Genomic DNA, 13,277 nt, shown 5'->3' on the forward strand with positions numbered 1-13,277 from the left:
GAACTGCAGACCCGAGATACTGCTCTGTGGCTGAGGCTGGTCTGCACTCATACTTTGCATTAAAAGTTGTTCATCTAGGGGTGCCCGGGTGGCTCAGTCGGTTAAGCATGCGACTTCAGCTCAGGTCATGACCTCGTGGTTCATGGGTTCGAGCCCCACGTCGGGCTCTGTGCTGACAGCTCGGAGCCTGGAGCCTGCTTCGGATTCTGTGTCTCCCTCTCTCTCTGACCCTCCCCATTCATGTTCTGTCTCTCTCTGTCTAAAAAATAAATAAACATTAAAAAAAATTTTTTTTTTAAAGTTATTCATCTAGGGGTGCCCGGGTGGCTCAGTCGGTACGCGTCTGACTTCAGCTCAGGTCATGATCTCGTGGTTCGTGGGTTCGAGCCCCGCGTCGGGCTCTGTGCTGACAGCTCAGAGCCTGGAGCCTGCTTCAGATTCTGTGTCTCCCTCTCTCTCTGACCCTCCCCCATTCATGTTCTGTCTCTCTCTGTCTAAAAAATAAATAAACATTAAAAAAAAATTTTTTTTAAAGTTATTCATCTAGGGGTGCCCGGGTGGCTCAGTCGGTACGCGTCTGACTTCAACTCAGGTCATGATCTCGTGGTTCGTGGGTTCGAGCCCCGCGTCGGGCTCTGTGCTGACAGCTCAGAGCCTGGAGCCTGTTTCAGATTCTGTGTCTCTCTCTCTCTCTGCTCCTGCCCCACTCACACTCTGTCTCTCTCTCAAAAATAAATAAAAATTTTTTAAAAAGTTTTTTTTAAGTTATTCATCTATACCCTCTGACACCTCAAGCTTGGGATCATTAAAAAAGGAACGGAAATTAAGTCTCAGATCCCTCTAGAACAGCTCTCACATCGTTGGGGAAGGGAACTGGGAACCGTCCACCTGGGGCCTTTACCTGGACCAGCCCTTACTTTCCAGAAACCTGGGCAAATCCTTCAGCTTTTCCAGATGTCACACCCAAGTCTAGAAAGAGAGGGTTTGGACTTGGCTACAGGATCCTTAAAGTTACTTTCAGTTCTCGTGTCCACTGACTCCAAAAGCCATTCTAGCTTGCTATGTTTGTTGTTGGGGCGGTGCCCCAACAGATTTTCATTCTGCACCAGTGGCCACAAGCTGGGCTGACCTGACCAGGTAGAGAGCACCGCTGGGGGGTGGGGGTGGCCGCCAGGGAATGGCTGCAGGGGGATGACTGCCAGAGGATGGCTGCCAGGGGAGGGACGCCGGAGGAGGGGATCTGGGAAGTGGCCGCTGGCGGACGGGCTCTGGGGGGTGGCGCTGGGTGTCAGAAGCAGCCCTCTCCTCCCTGATATGGCACTGATTGGCCTTTGTTTTAATTGCCTCCATATTTAATTGCTTTTCTATAACATTTTGCTTAATTTGGAAGGATTTTTCTAATGAGCTTGAATGATCTAATTGGACCTAAATGTGATTTCCTTGTAGCATTGTTTATTGGTGTGTAAACAGTCAGCAGATCCCAGAACCAGTTATAAATACAGTGGGAAGCAGTGAATGGTTTGGTTTGGGGGGAGTTCAAGTTGCTCGTAATTATTATGTGATCTTGGAAGTATAGTTTTTTAACCTGAATTTACTAATAATTTTTTATGGCAATCGACACATAACTTTCAAAAATACTAACAGATATAAGAAAAATAATATTTTGGGGGGTTTTTCGGTTGCATAAATGTTACATGAGTGCGTTTTCCAATAAAACGTCAAACAATTAAGATGAACATTAAACATTAGGATTTAAGATAAAAAGTGAAAATCCTCCTTAGTCCTCAAAATCCCACTCTTTTTTCCAAAGACGGTCCCTGCTAGCCGTGGGTCTGTTGTAACTGCTCCAAATTGTTCTGCACATTGACGTGTGTGCATATGTAAACATGGAGTATGGTATCAGGTTACTGATGTGCACACGTGAGGTTAACGGTACCTGTTACTCTGCACCATGCTGTTAACACTGATCTACAGTGACCCTGTGCCATCAAACCATACTGGCCAATCCGATTGTTTGTTTATAATAATCGAACCAGCCCACCACTGACAGTTTTGTTTTTGGTTATACACAATTCTGCACCAAACAGTCATACGTGCATCTGCGCACACATGTGACTAAAACATATTTGGTGGCTACGGGGAGCGGTAATTGTCAGGCTGGGGCACGTGCGTGTTAGATTATCACACACATGGACCAATTCCGGAGGGCAAGGTGTTCCTGTCACCGCCACGGAAGCCTGAGTCCTGCTCACTCCCTATCACCACACCGCAGACAAGTAAACCCACTAAAACCATATCATCGTCCTCGGGGGTCCTGCTGGCCCTCGCTAAAAGCCCACAGTAGGAAACGAGTTTCCTTCCCAGCGTTAGTCTTGAGAATCAGTGGCTTCAGACACGGGTCTAAGCTTGGGAATACCCATAATCAGAAGATAGCTGGAGGCAGACCATGCATGTGATAGATCGATTTTGTTGTCATTTTGTTTAGTTTTTGTAAGTTTATTTATTTGAGAGAGAGAAAGAGAGAGGGCGCACAATCAGAGGAGAGGCGGGGGGGGGGGAGGGGGGGAAGGGAGAGAATCCCAAGCGGGCTCTGTGTTGACAGCGTGAGACTTGAACTCACAAACTGTGAGGTCATGACTTGAGCCAAAACCAAGAGTTGGACACTCAACTGACTGAGCCACCCAGGCGCCCCTGATATTTTTATCCACAAAAGCTCCAAATTACAAACAAATGCTCTGTTCTGTTGTTTGTTAACGTGCTGGAATCAGCGGCCCCTTGCGGGGAGGAAGAGGTTGAAGTCCTCTTCTGAGGGCCGTGCTGCATGAGGGATCAACAGAGGTGCCAAGTTTGTACAAACCATAGACTCAGACCTTCTAAATCCTCGGAAATACATCGCAACATTCAACGTAACGGAGGCTTGGAGCAAATCTGTGACGTTTTAGATTGAGAACGCGTGACGAAGAGGCGATAGGTATTAAAAACGGAAAGAAGATGATTTCAAACTCTGCACACGTTGTCCTGCTTTCCTATCATTTCATCGTGATGGATCCTCACTCGCTTGCCTATTTTCTCATAAACCTTCTCTTCTTTCCTTGTCTTCCTTATCACCTGTATCTCCCAAAAATGATCTTTTCTTTTCTCTGAAAAACCACAAGTGGACATGGTCTAAATTTTATGGCGAGCTAGAAGCTGAGCATATTCTAAAACAAAGAACACCAGCAAGGGAGTGGATTTACTAAAATATCTTTAATTTGGCACAAAGGGGAACATAATTCCTCTAGTCAAGCAGGAAAGACTGATGGAGAACCCACCGCGTACAAACAATTGATTCATCTCGACCCAGTAGTGGGTTCTGATGCCCTAGCAGGTGTGGAGGAGGCAGAGGACCAAATGGAAAATCAGCAGCCTCGAGGCCATGGAGAGGGTACATGGGGACAGTGCCAACCCCACCGGGGCCACAGCCGTGCCGTGATCTTATGAGTACACAGAAGACCTTTTAAGGGGAGGCTTTCCTTCAGAGAGTATTGAGTGTGGGTCTGGGCGAGCAAACAAAACCAGGTCATGGGCCCTTGGATTCATCCCTGGAGACTCACCCAAGCCTCTGTGTGTGTACACTGAGAAGGATTTACTCCTAACTGCCTTCTGAGGAATTGTCTGGTTCCTATTGTGCAGTGTTGTAAGTCTGAGGAGGAGGTCTGTCAAAACATGTCCCTCATTTTTTAACCAATCTCATGTAGAAATTTTAGGGAGAAGAAAAGGCAAGAGACATTTCCGCTGGTACATAATCCTGTAACAGTGACTCAGATTGCCAAAGAGACACCTGCATGTGTCATTTAGACACTACTGAGTTAATCAGAAGGTCTCTTTGACATTAAGAAACCTCAGGAAAGCACTGATGCAGGGACAGGACATCCAAACCCAATGGGCTGGCACGCTGCTGGGGAAGTCTCGGGGGAGGGACAGGTGCAGGGGGGAGGGGCAGGTGCACAGAGAGGGGGAGGGGTGGGTGCAGGAGGAGGGGACAGGTACACAAGGGGGGGAGGGACAGGTGCAGTGGGGGGAGGGGCAGGTGCACAGAGCAGGGAGAGGCAGGTGCAAGGAGGGGAGGGGCACAAGGGCAGACCTGTTCAAGTCAGGGCCTCCTGCAGAGAAGTACTTCGGGGCAGAAGGGCACTTGTAGGGCGATTCCTGGTGCCACTTAGTGGACACTCCAAGGTGTAGACTAACCCTAACCCTAACCCATTCTATAAACAAAGGTAGCGTGTGCACAAAACGGGAATGACACGCTTCTTATGCAAACGGTTCACCGGCCAGAAGTTCACATCCAGTGCCGTAGCAAGGTGGGGGAAGCCAAGTGTTTGGTATTGGGGGATAAAGCAAAGACATTCTTAGCCCCTCCCTACCATTGTCTGAGAGGAACCTGAACTTCAGAGTTCAGTGAACCCAAAACGTTCACGCCAGTATTAGCTAGGATGGCTCTTGCCTACCTAGAAATAATGCATAAACATGACAGTCTATATATTCACTAGTATTCCATGAAAATAATCATTATATAGTTTTTATAAATGTTTTATTTATTTTTGAGAGTGAGAAAGAGAGAGCACGTGAGCAGGGGAGGAGCAGAGAGAGAGGGAGACAGGATCAGAAGCGGACTTTGTGCATGACACGGAGCCCGATGTGGGGCTTGAACCCACAAACCGTGAGATTATGACCTGAGCCACAGTCAGATGCTTGACCAACTGAGCCACCCAGGCGCCCCAATTATTGTAATTTTAAACAATTGTGATAGGATTTCAACACCAATCATATCAAGCTTCTGCATAACCACCCTACGAGGATCTGCTGGGAAGGGCAAGCATGGGTTTCAGAAAGTCAAAATGGCAGGGGCTGAATCGCAGTAAATATCCGCTAAGCACACATCTGTCTTCAGCAGCCCCCAGTGTCCTGATGCAGAGCGCCTCGTGTGGGCTCACACCTTGTCCTGCAAGGGTGAGGGCTCTGAGTGCCGGGCAGTAGAGGTCAGAGTGCAGAAGACACTGCTTACGTCCCGGATGGAGGCTCCCGTCTGAATCCAGATAGTCAGAGGGGGGTGTGTCTGGTGTGCGGAGGTTCAGGGGGCACTTGCCTCGGTCACATAAAAGTTAGGTTTACAGATCATACTGTAAATAAAAGAACAGTTTGGGGGCACCTCAGGGGCTCAGTCAGTTGAGCTTCTGACTTCCACTCAGGTCACGATCTCACAGCTCGTGAGTTCGAGCCCCGCATCAGGCTCTGTGCTGATGGCTCGGAGCCTGGCGCCTGCTTTGGATTCTGTGTCTCCCTCTCTCTCTCTGCCCCTCCCCTGCTTGCGCTCTGTCTTTCTGTCTCTCAAAAATGAATAAGCATTTAAAAAAATTTTTTTAAAAAAGCAACAGCCTGTGTTGACAAGAATCTTCTGCATGTATGTTACGTGGGCATGTGTGTGTGTGTGTGTGTGCACGTGTATCTGGCTGTGTTTTGAGTACGGGCAGTCAGGAAAAGACCACAAAACACACGACTCCCCTCAAAGATTCTCCAGTATAGACAGCTATAGACGGCTCTAAATAAAACCACAAATCGTAACGTGTACTAAAAGGTTAATACATTTAAAAATGTTCCACAGTAACTCCAAACTAATGATTCTAGACTTCGATACATAGAAAAATATACTAACTCTCATTTTATCTTTCAAACTTGACTTTCCCGGGGAATTTTCACATCCTTCTAGCTCCAGGTGCATATTTCCAAATTATTCTGTTCTTTATGTGTTTGTTTTGGTCAATTCTTATTAGGGAAAATAATAGCATTTGTTATGGCCGCATTTTATAGGCTGCCTGTGAATTTCACAGGAAATTGTGTGTGCGCTTGTTTTAAATCCCACTCGCCAAGCACCCTGAATATTTCCTTTATTGTGAGGTAACACACAGGAAGTGAAATACAGGATGTTTTTGAGGATTTACGGTAACGCTGCAGAAAATAGCTGATGGTGAGCAGTGTGGAACCCTCGGGGTCTCCTCATTTGCCTGACACACTTCGCTGATGCCCATTAACACTTCTCTGTTATTGCCACAGACTCGATTTAATGAGCTTCTCTGAATTTAGAGGTTTGCACCAGAAACAATAGCTTTAAATCTGAGACACCTCGCCCTCTCCGCTTTCCGATATTCTGTCCGTCTTCTCTTCAACAAAATTAATTCTCTCTTTACAGTATACTTGAAATGATCTGGGTATTTTCTTTGCCAATTAGAATGGTCGAGAGTTCCCAATCCTGAGACCATATTGCAGAAAACCCGGACGGAGAGTTCACAAATTCAAATTTTGCATGAATGCAGACGATCTCTTTTGTGGTTCTTCCCCTAAAATAAAATCGAGGTGACATCTGGAAGAGTCCTCGTCATCAACAGACTATGTTTTATTATGAATGAGTCCCATTATTTCCAAGAAATAGTTACACATCCAAAACAGTTCTCGCCTATTAAATTGCTTCTTAATTGCACCAAAGTGTTAAAAAGGCAGTAATCTTACAAATTGGCTGGTAACTGGTCAATCTAAATATTAAGTGCACTTACTTTTGCCTCCAAACCTAGAGTTGTATTTAAAACTGTTAAAAACCTTGGATTTCAAAGTGGCCTCACTAGACGTGTAGAAGCATTTTCTGCTTGGCCGGCACGGCCTTTGCAATCAGTGCCGCTGGCACGATGGACCGGTGTCTCCTCGCGAGCAGCTCCGTACTCAAAGTGGGGTGTTCGGCGGTGAGGGGGGCGGCACGAAGGAGAGGCGGCCGTCGGCCCCTCCTCTCTCCTGTCAGTGATGCACTTGTGTTGTTCTGTTCTTTAGAAAATGAACCCGAAGGAGACCTGGTGAAGTCACCTGGACGGGACATCTGGAGCTCTGACCTTCCGGGGGAGCCGACCGGATCCAAGGAGCGCCCCGGGCGACAGTGCAGGTACCCGCCGCGGCAGCTCTGGGGCAGGTGCGTGAGCGTCCTCCCCGATCGCCGCCCCGAATCACTACTCTTCCCGGCTGGCTGGTGCTTCCTGGCCTCGGGGGGCTGGAGGCGCTGTTAGAAGTCCCGTTGTGCATCACCTCCAAGCAGACCATTCATGCTGAAAAGAGCCGTCTGCAGTTAAATTAGATGATGCATTTGTTGTTCTTGCCACTAAAACTGTATAGGGTGGCACGGGCTGTGCGTCCTTCTGGGTGCTGGGAGGGTCCTGGGGATTGCTAGCGGGGACGAAGTGGGACTGGGACCCTCAAAGGGAAACGCTCCACTTTGAATGTTGCCAGAAATTCCGCAGTCGCTGCAGCACTGGTTTGCAAAGTTCCTCAGTTGCGGTGTGGAGAGCTGGGGGTGGGGGCTGGCCCGCGGGAAGGGGGTGCTGCCCGGGGCAGCAGGTTCTCCTCGGGAATCTCGTGCAAGCCGGGGGCCGGCATGACCGTAACGTGTGCCTGGAGCTGACGTCAAAAGCTCCGGTGTTACCTTCTCAGTACCCACACTCACCAGTCCGTGTTGCGCATGTGACTTTGCTGGAGGAGAGTACGAAGCTTCTGGGGGGAAGGTACTCTCTTGGGTTGCTCTACGGGGGAAACTCCGGCCTTTTAAGGTTCATGTGCTGCAGGGATGCGTCCGTGTGCCGCCCAGTGGGAGCTGCCGCCTTCACGGGTCTCGGTTGTTCCATCTTCTCGGCTGCCCCCTGTTCGCTCTCCCTGAAGAGCCCACCGCACCCACTGGTTGGTTAATCATCACTTCCCCGGACTTTTAAAAAACGTACTCACACTGAACGTTAAAGTCCTGCTGACTTCAAAGTCAGTTACGGGCTCTGAAGCCTAGGTGTTTCGTATCCATAACCCTGTTTTGTCCAGTCCCGCCGAGTTTTACTCATAAGTTGAAGAATGTTTCATGGAATGTTTTGTGCAGGTCTAATCTTTAAATGCGGATTCACTGAATTGGCATCTCTGGCTCGGAGTTAAGGGTTCACACTTACGTGACGATCATCAACGCATGTCCTCTACGGCAAACCTCCCCATGAATTTGCGTCCTATAAAGCGTTCCCATACCAACCTCCCCACGAGTTTGCAAAGTGACACAAAAAGGGGCCGGCTGGTTTTCAGAGCGAAGTCCATCTTGACATTCAATGCTCTTGGCTTTGAATGGGCTTCTCAGTCGAGGAAGGCCGTTGGGCACCGTGAGAGAGGTGCACGCTTTCCAGGTGGGCGGTCGGACTTATTCAGAGCAGATGGGGAGACTCCGGGGTTCCAGCAGGCCCTGGGGTTGGTGGTCTGGGGGGCAAGGTGAGTGTGGCCGCCGACAGTCCCCAGGGGCCTCCAGGCCAATCGGGTAGAAGTGATAACAGCAGGAGCGCACCCAGCACTCTCGCGATTCACAGCGGAGCGTTTCACGTATGTAATCTCATTCAGTCTTCTCTAAATGTCAACATCTCCCGCCTGCAGAGCTTTGGCGATAACACGCACGAAGCTGTCGTGAAAGAGTTGTGCACAGCAAAAGTGACGCTCGCATTTACCCTCTGAGGCTCCTGGATATTTCTTCTCCGCTCTCTTGTCCTTTAAAGATTAATGTCTGGCCTTGAGGGGATCATCAGTGTGTATTTGCTATGTGTGTGTCATAAGTACTTGAGTCCCTGGGTGATGAAATAAAGCGGTACATTGAAATAAACGGTGCAGCATTCCAAAATGGAAACACTAACGCCAATAGCTTCCAGAAACAAAGCATAAATCTTCACATGATCATCTATTACGTGAAAACGTAGAAACCCTCGTATTGCATAGGCGGGGGCGCACAAATTTTTTCTGCAGAGGTCCCGACAGCAAACATCTCAGGCTTTGAGGGCCACACAGTCCCCAGAGCAAGTACAGCACAAGCATTGTTGTGGGAGAGCCGCCACAGGCCATCCGTGAACACATGGGCGTGGCCGTGTCCCTGTAAAACTTCATTCACAAAATCAGCAGCAAGGGAATTTGGCCCTCAGATGGTAGTTTGCCAATCTGTAGTAACTACGTGAATTGAGATGTCCTGAGTAATCATTTTTGGAAAACAGAACATGACTCTTACTCTCTTTTCAAATTTCGTTACTCGCAAACTCACACAACAGTGTCAAAAACCAGGCTCCGTTGTTCCACAGGTGAGCGCGTTGCCGCCGTGCGAGCCAAGTAGTCAGGGTCGAGCTGGGACAGAAGCTGCCAGAAGGCCAAGGACAGCAGGCAGCTCTGTCTGGAGAAGTCAGGGCAGAACACGACGCCTGAAAGATTTGGAGGAGAAAATGTTTCTAGTATCTTCAGGCCTACATCAACGCGACCACCCAGAAATACCTTTATGTCCTCCTGAAAATTGGGCGGGATGTAAAATCACAGGTGTCCAACTTAGACACGCAGGGAATTATGGGTCAAACCCCAGCGCCAGAGGAGAGAATCCGTCGGGGACCCGGCGATGCTTTTATTCTATACAAATTTCCGTTACGTACAACCCTCACCACAGTGTAGGTGCTGGGCTACAGGGCAGAGCAAACCGCACAATTTGGGAAAATGTATCCATCCAGTCTGTCCTCTGAAATACACCATAACTCCAAAACAAAAATACAGAGAACACGGAATAAAATACCGAATACAAAAGAGAATTATTTTAAATTGCCATAGATTTGACATCAGAAACTTGATGAAGGGATTAATCTCAAGAAAGACTTTAATGATGCCATAGATTATGTTTTTAAAGGGCTGTTTTATGAGTGTCTCAAACTTACCTTATTTGGGATATGAATTAGTAGTATAAATCATTTAAGTAAAATGCAGAACATTAACTGATTTTTTTCCCACTGAAACAATTTGCCAGAACGCAGGTATCTTTAAAGCAGCACTTTGACAATTCATAAATTATTTCAGAATAGATCAGAACAGGACACAATGTGTGGTAGAAAACTGGCAGAAACACCAGTCACAGACATGTTATAGCAGATTCACCCTAAGTAGTTAAGCAAACAGAGGTCTGCTGGTCTCACATGTCATCAGTGTTGGGCAGAAATTTGGGTAAAAAGTTGGAGGCAACCAGAGCAGGAAACAAATCCTAAGCCTAGCACACTATCTCTGTAACTTTGGAGGACGTACTTAACTCTGGGAATCTGAGCCTCCATTTCCCCACCAGTAAAATGGGCATAATGCGTAGTTTCTTCTTAGCAGGACCATCACAAGGATTAAATGAGATATAAATCACTGCATTTCGTTCTTGAAACAGAAGGTGTTTTAGTATGTAAAGTATCTGTACTTCTTGTGAAGTGGGCAGTGGGCTGCCTTTACATTTCGGACAGATGTACCCTGATTCCCTTCCAGATTGTGACTCCCTGAGGAGCAGCACCACCAACTGGACCCTGGTTGTGGGGCCTGGGGGTGAGCATTAGCAAGGGCTCAGCTAGACCCAGGCTCCCTGACTTCTTGGAAGGAGCTCTGGTAGAGGGAGAGCTGTTGGCAGGCAGCAAGGCCAGGAAAAATCCAGAAACGCGGCAGGGGCTTCCCTCTCCGCCCTGGCGTCCTGTACCCAGAGTTCTTTGGCGTCAGCTTATTATTCCCAGCGCGTGGGTGTCCTGACGCAGGGACGTGTCTCATTCGTACCCCAGCTCTTCGCACACGCTGGCCATGCATCGGGCTCGACGCTGGTCTTGTCTGCGAACGAGTGGGTTCTCGTGCTGTGTGAAGACGCGTTATTACGTGTTTGTGATACAGACGGAGCGGGTGTGGAACAGCCCCTCGTGCATGTCAGTGCGTGTGACAAGCGGGTACAGACCCTGTGTTGTGTCCCGACGTTTATGTAACAAAAGTATGAAGTGCACACACACACGTACACACGTACACACATGTACACACACATGCACACTTTTTTTTTTTTTTTTTTTGCTGGGACACAAAGGTGGCAGGAGAGTTGACTTTTCCCCTTGAGTCATTCTTCGCGGACTTTGCAGCCATGTGCACGGAGCCCTACTCTGAAGGAAATACTGCACGTCCTTGACCCTTTCCAGCAAACCCCCTGCTTATGTGCAGCCTTAGCCGGTGCGGGCTCCCCTTGCTTGCCTGGCCCACACCGTCCCGCGAAGGGCCTGGTCATAAGTCCCCAGACGCCGTCCCGCTAGGCTGTGGCCTTCTGCTTTCTTGGGCTTCCGGTCCTCTGTTTGTCGCAGGCACAGGTGAAGGGAGGAAAGTCAACTGACATTTCCAGGAAATAGATGCCTATTTCCTTAATAAAATGAATTGTCAAATCAATTATTATAAATATCATTCATTCCCATCCATGTGTGATTTTGTGCGTTTGTGCAACACATTTTTGAGTCGGCTACAACACGCCAGACATTACCGATGCGAAACATGGATTCTAGAACTCTGCCACCAAGTTGTTCACGTTTAAGCCTTCAGTGGACAGGGGTGCACATACACCAAAAGGTAACAAAACCTAACCACACCCCGTGAAAAGGTCTGGAAGAATGGCGTGTATAAAACGGTGGCTCATAATGCAGAAAATCCAGCCCCAAAGCGGGTGACTCGAAGTGTCCTGGAGAACAGGGTCCTGGAGAATTAACGCCCGGGGCCATACTCGGAGGCTGCCGGCCCACTTTTCTGGGAGACGGGGTATTTTACGCTTGGCACCAGCCTCAGACCCAGCGGTCTGGGTGAGGGAGGCGAAGGGGGAGAGGGTTTGGACTCTGTGAGTTCAGGTTACGCGCTGTGGACCGTGGGGACTGCGGGTGAGTTTAAGGGGAGACGTGTCTGGCCTTCCCCTGACGAAGGTGCGTGAAGGGTGGGTTAGGGGTGAGGCTGGAAGGGGACCGTCGGACGTCCGGGGTCGTCGAGGGTCTCAGCCAGGGCAGGGCTGGTTGGGACGAAGGGGCAGGTGTCTGTGAGGGCCACGGAGCATGGGGGCAAACCAAGGAGGTGGTGACTGACCCCTGGAGGCGTGACTGCAGAGCACGGGGCGTCCACTCAGATGCCAGAGCCACAGTGTCGTCACCTGTGACACAGGTGGACGGCTTGCCACGGCCGGGGCTGCCGATGACGGCATCCAGCACCGCCTGTGACGCCCGGGGCCGGCTCGCAGCCCGAGCTCTGCAAACCACACTTACTGCCGTCACTGCTCATAAGGAGCCAACACAGGTGCTTTGTCCTAAAGATTAAGGCGCAAACAGTCTGATTTACATCCATGCTGTGTGCTCCCCCACTCAGATCAGAGGGTCTTTGCTTCCCGTGCAGCCGGGTAGAAAGGAAGGAAGGCCCTCTACAAACTGACGTACAAATAAAAAACCAAGGAGCAGAAAAGAAGCAGAAATATGAACACACATACAAACATTTGCTGGTATTTGCATAAAAGTTCTAGGAGGGTAGACGAGAGAACAGGAATGTTCACGTGAGTCATTACTGTACGTAAACAGGCGGGTCTGAGGATGGAGTTTTCTCTTTTGTTTTTACTTCATTTGTTTCTTCCTTTTGCATTTATGTTTGCACCATGCGAGTGAAGGAAGGAGACATGGGAAGGGAAGGGATGGACGGAGGGGACAGTGGGGACCCGAGGAGGGAAACAGGACGGAGGGCAGGCCCCCTCCGGCCCCCTGGTTGGCGGTCCCTGTGCCCTGACTCACCTGCTCTCCCACGCTCCTCCCCTAAAATCTTCTCCGTTAAAATTTGTCTTACAAAAAATCTAGATCATTACTTATTCACTTACTCGGTAGTAGAAATTATAATCTAAAGTCTAAAATTTCAAAATTGTTAAAAGAAAATATCCCCTAAAGTAACATTCAGGAAATAACCATGGATGAGAACAAATGGAAAAAGTAGCATCTATCGGAGAAGACATTCTTTGGATAAGGAAGGGAAAGTGATTTGATGCCTCAGCTACGTTTTAGACACTAAAAGACTACAAAGAACCTTTATGGATAACTGAGGGAGACGTGAAAGGAACTGTGCGTTTTATGATACGGCTGGAACGGTATTAACTCCCTTCCTTGTTAACGTTACACTTAGGTTACGGAGGAGAACGTGGATGTTTTTCCCTGAGGGACACGTGTTGAGGGTCTAGGTGTGAGTGGCCGCGATGCCGGCAGCCTACTTTCAAATGGTTCAGAGAAGCGTGTGCGTGTGTATCTGTGTGCGTGTGCATGCGTGAGGGGCAGAGCACGTGTGGGGTGTGTCTGTGTGCATGGTTCACGCACCCCCTTGGCAGTGTGTCTAGTGTGGTCCACAAGGGCATGAGGTGAACGTTTATTCCTCGC

General features: G+C 48.9%; 1 protein-coding gene across 18 annotated transcripts in view; it reads left to right on the top strand.

Annotated features, from left to right (window-relative positions):
* The window catches only part of MYT1L (myelin transcription factor 1 like), a 422,156-nt gene that overhangs the window by 127,699 nt on the left and 281,180 nt on the right, over positions 1-13,277 (top strand). For 17 of the 18 annotated variants that reach the window (XM_027077770.2, XM_027077768.2, XM_027077773.2 and 14 more), the window contains exon 3: positions 6,856-6,991. The gene's annotated coding sequence lies outside the window, so the exon portion shown is untranslated. The remainder of the gene's footprint in view (positions 1-6,855; positions 6,992-13,277) is intronic. The other variant, XM_053201308.1, reaches the window with a different exon arrangement.

Source organism: Acinonyx jubatus, chromosome A3 (assembly GCF_027475565.1).
Source record: "Acinonyx jubatus isolate Ajub_Pintada_27869175 chromosome A3, VMU_Ajub_asm_v1.0, whole genome shotgun sequence".
Classification (NCBI taxonomy): domain Eukaryota; kingdom Metazoa; phylum Chordata; class Mammalia; order Carnivora; family Felidae; genus Acinonyx; species Acinonyx jubatus.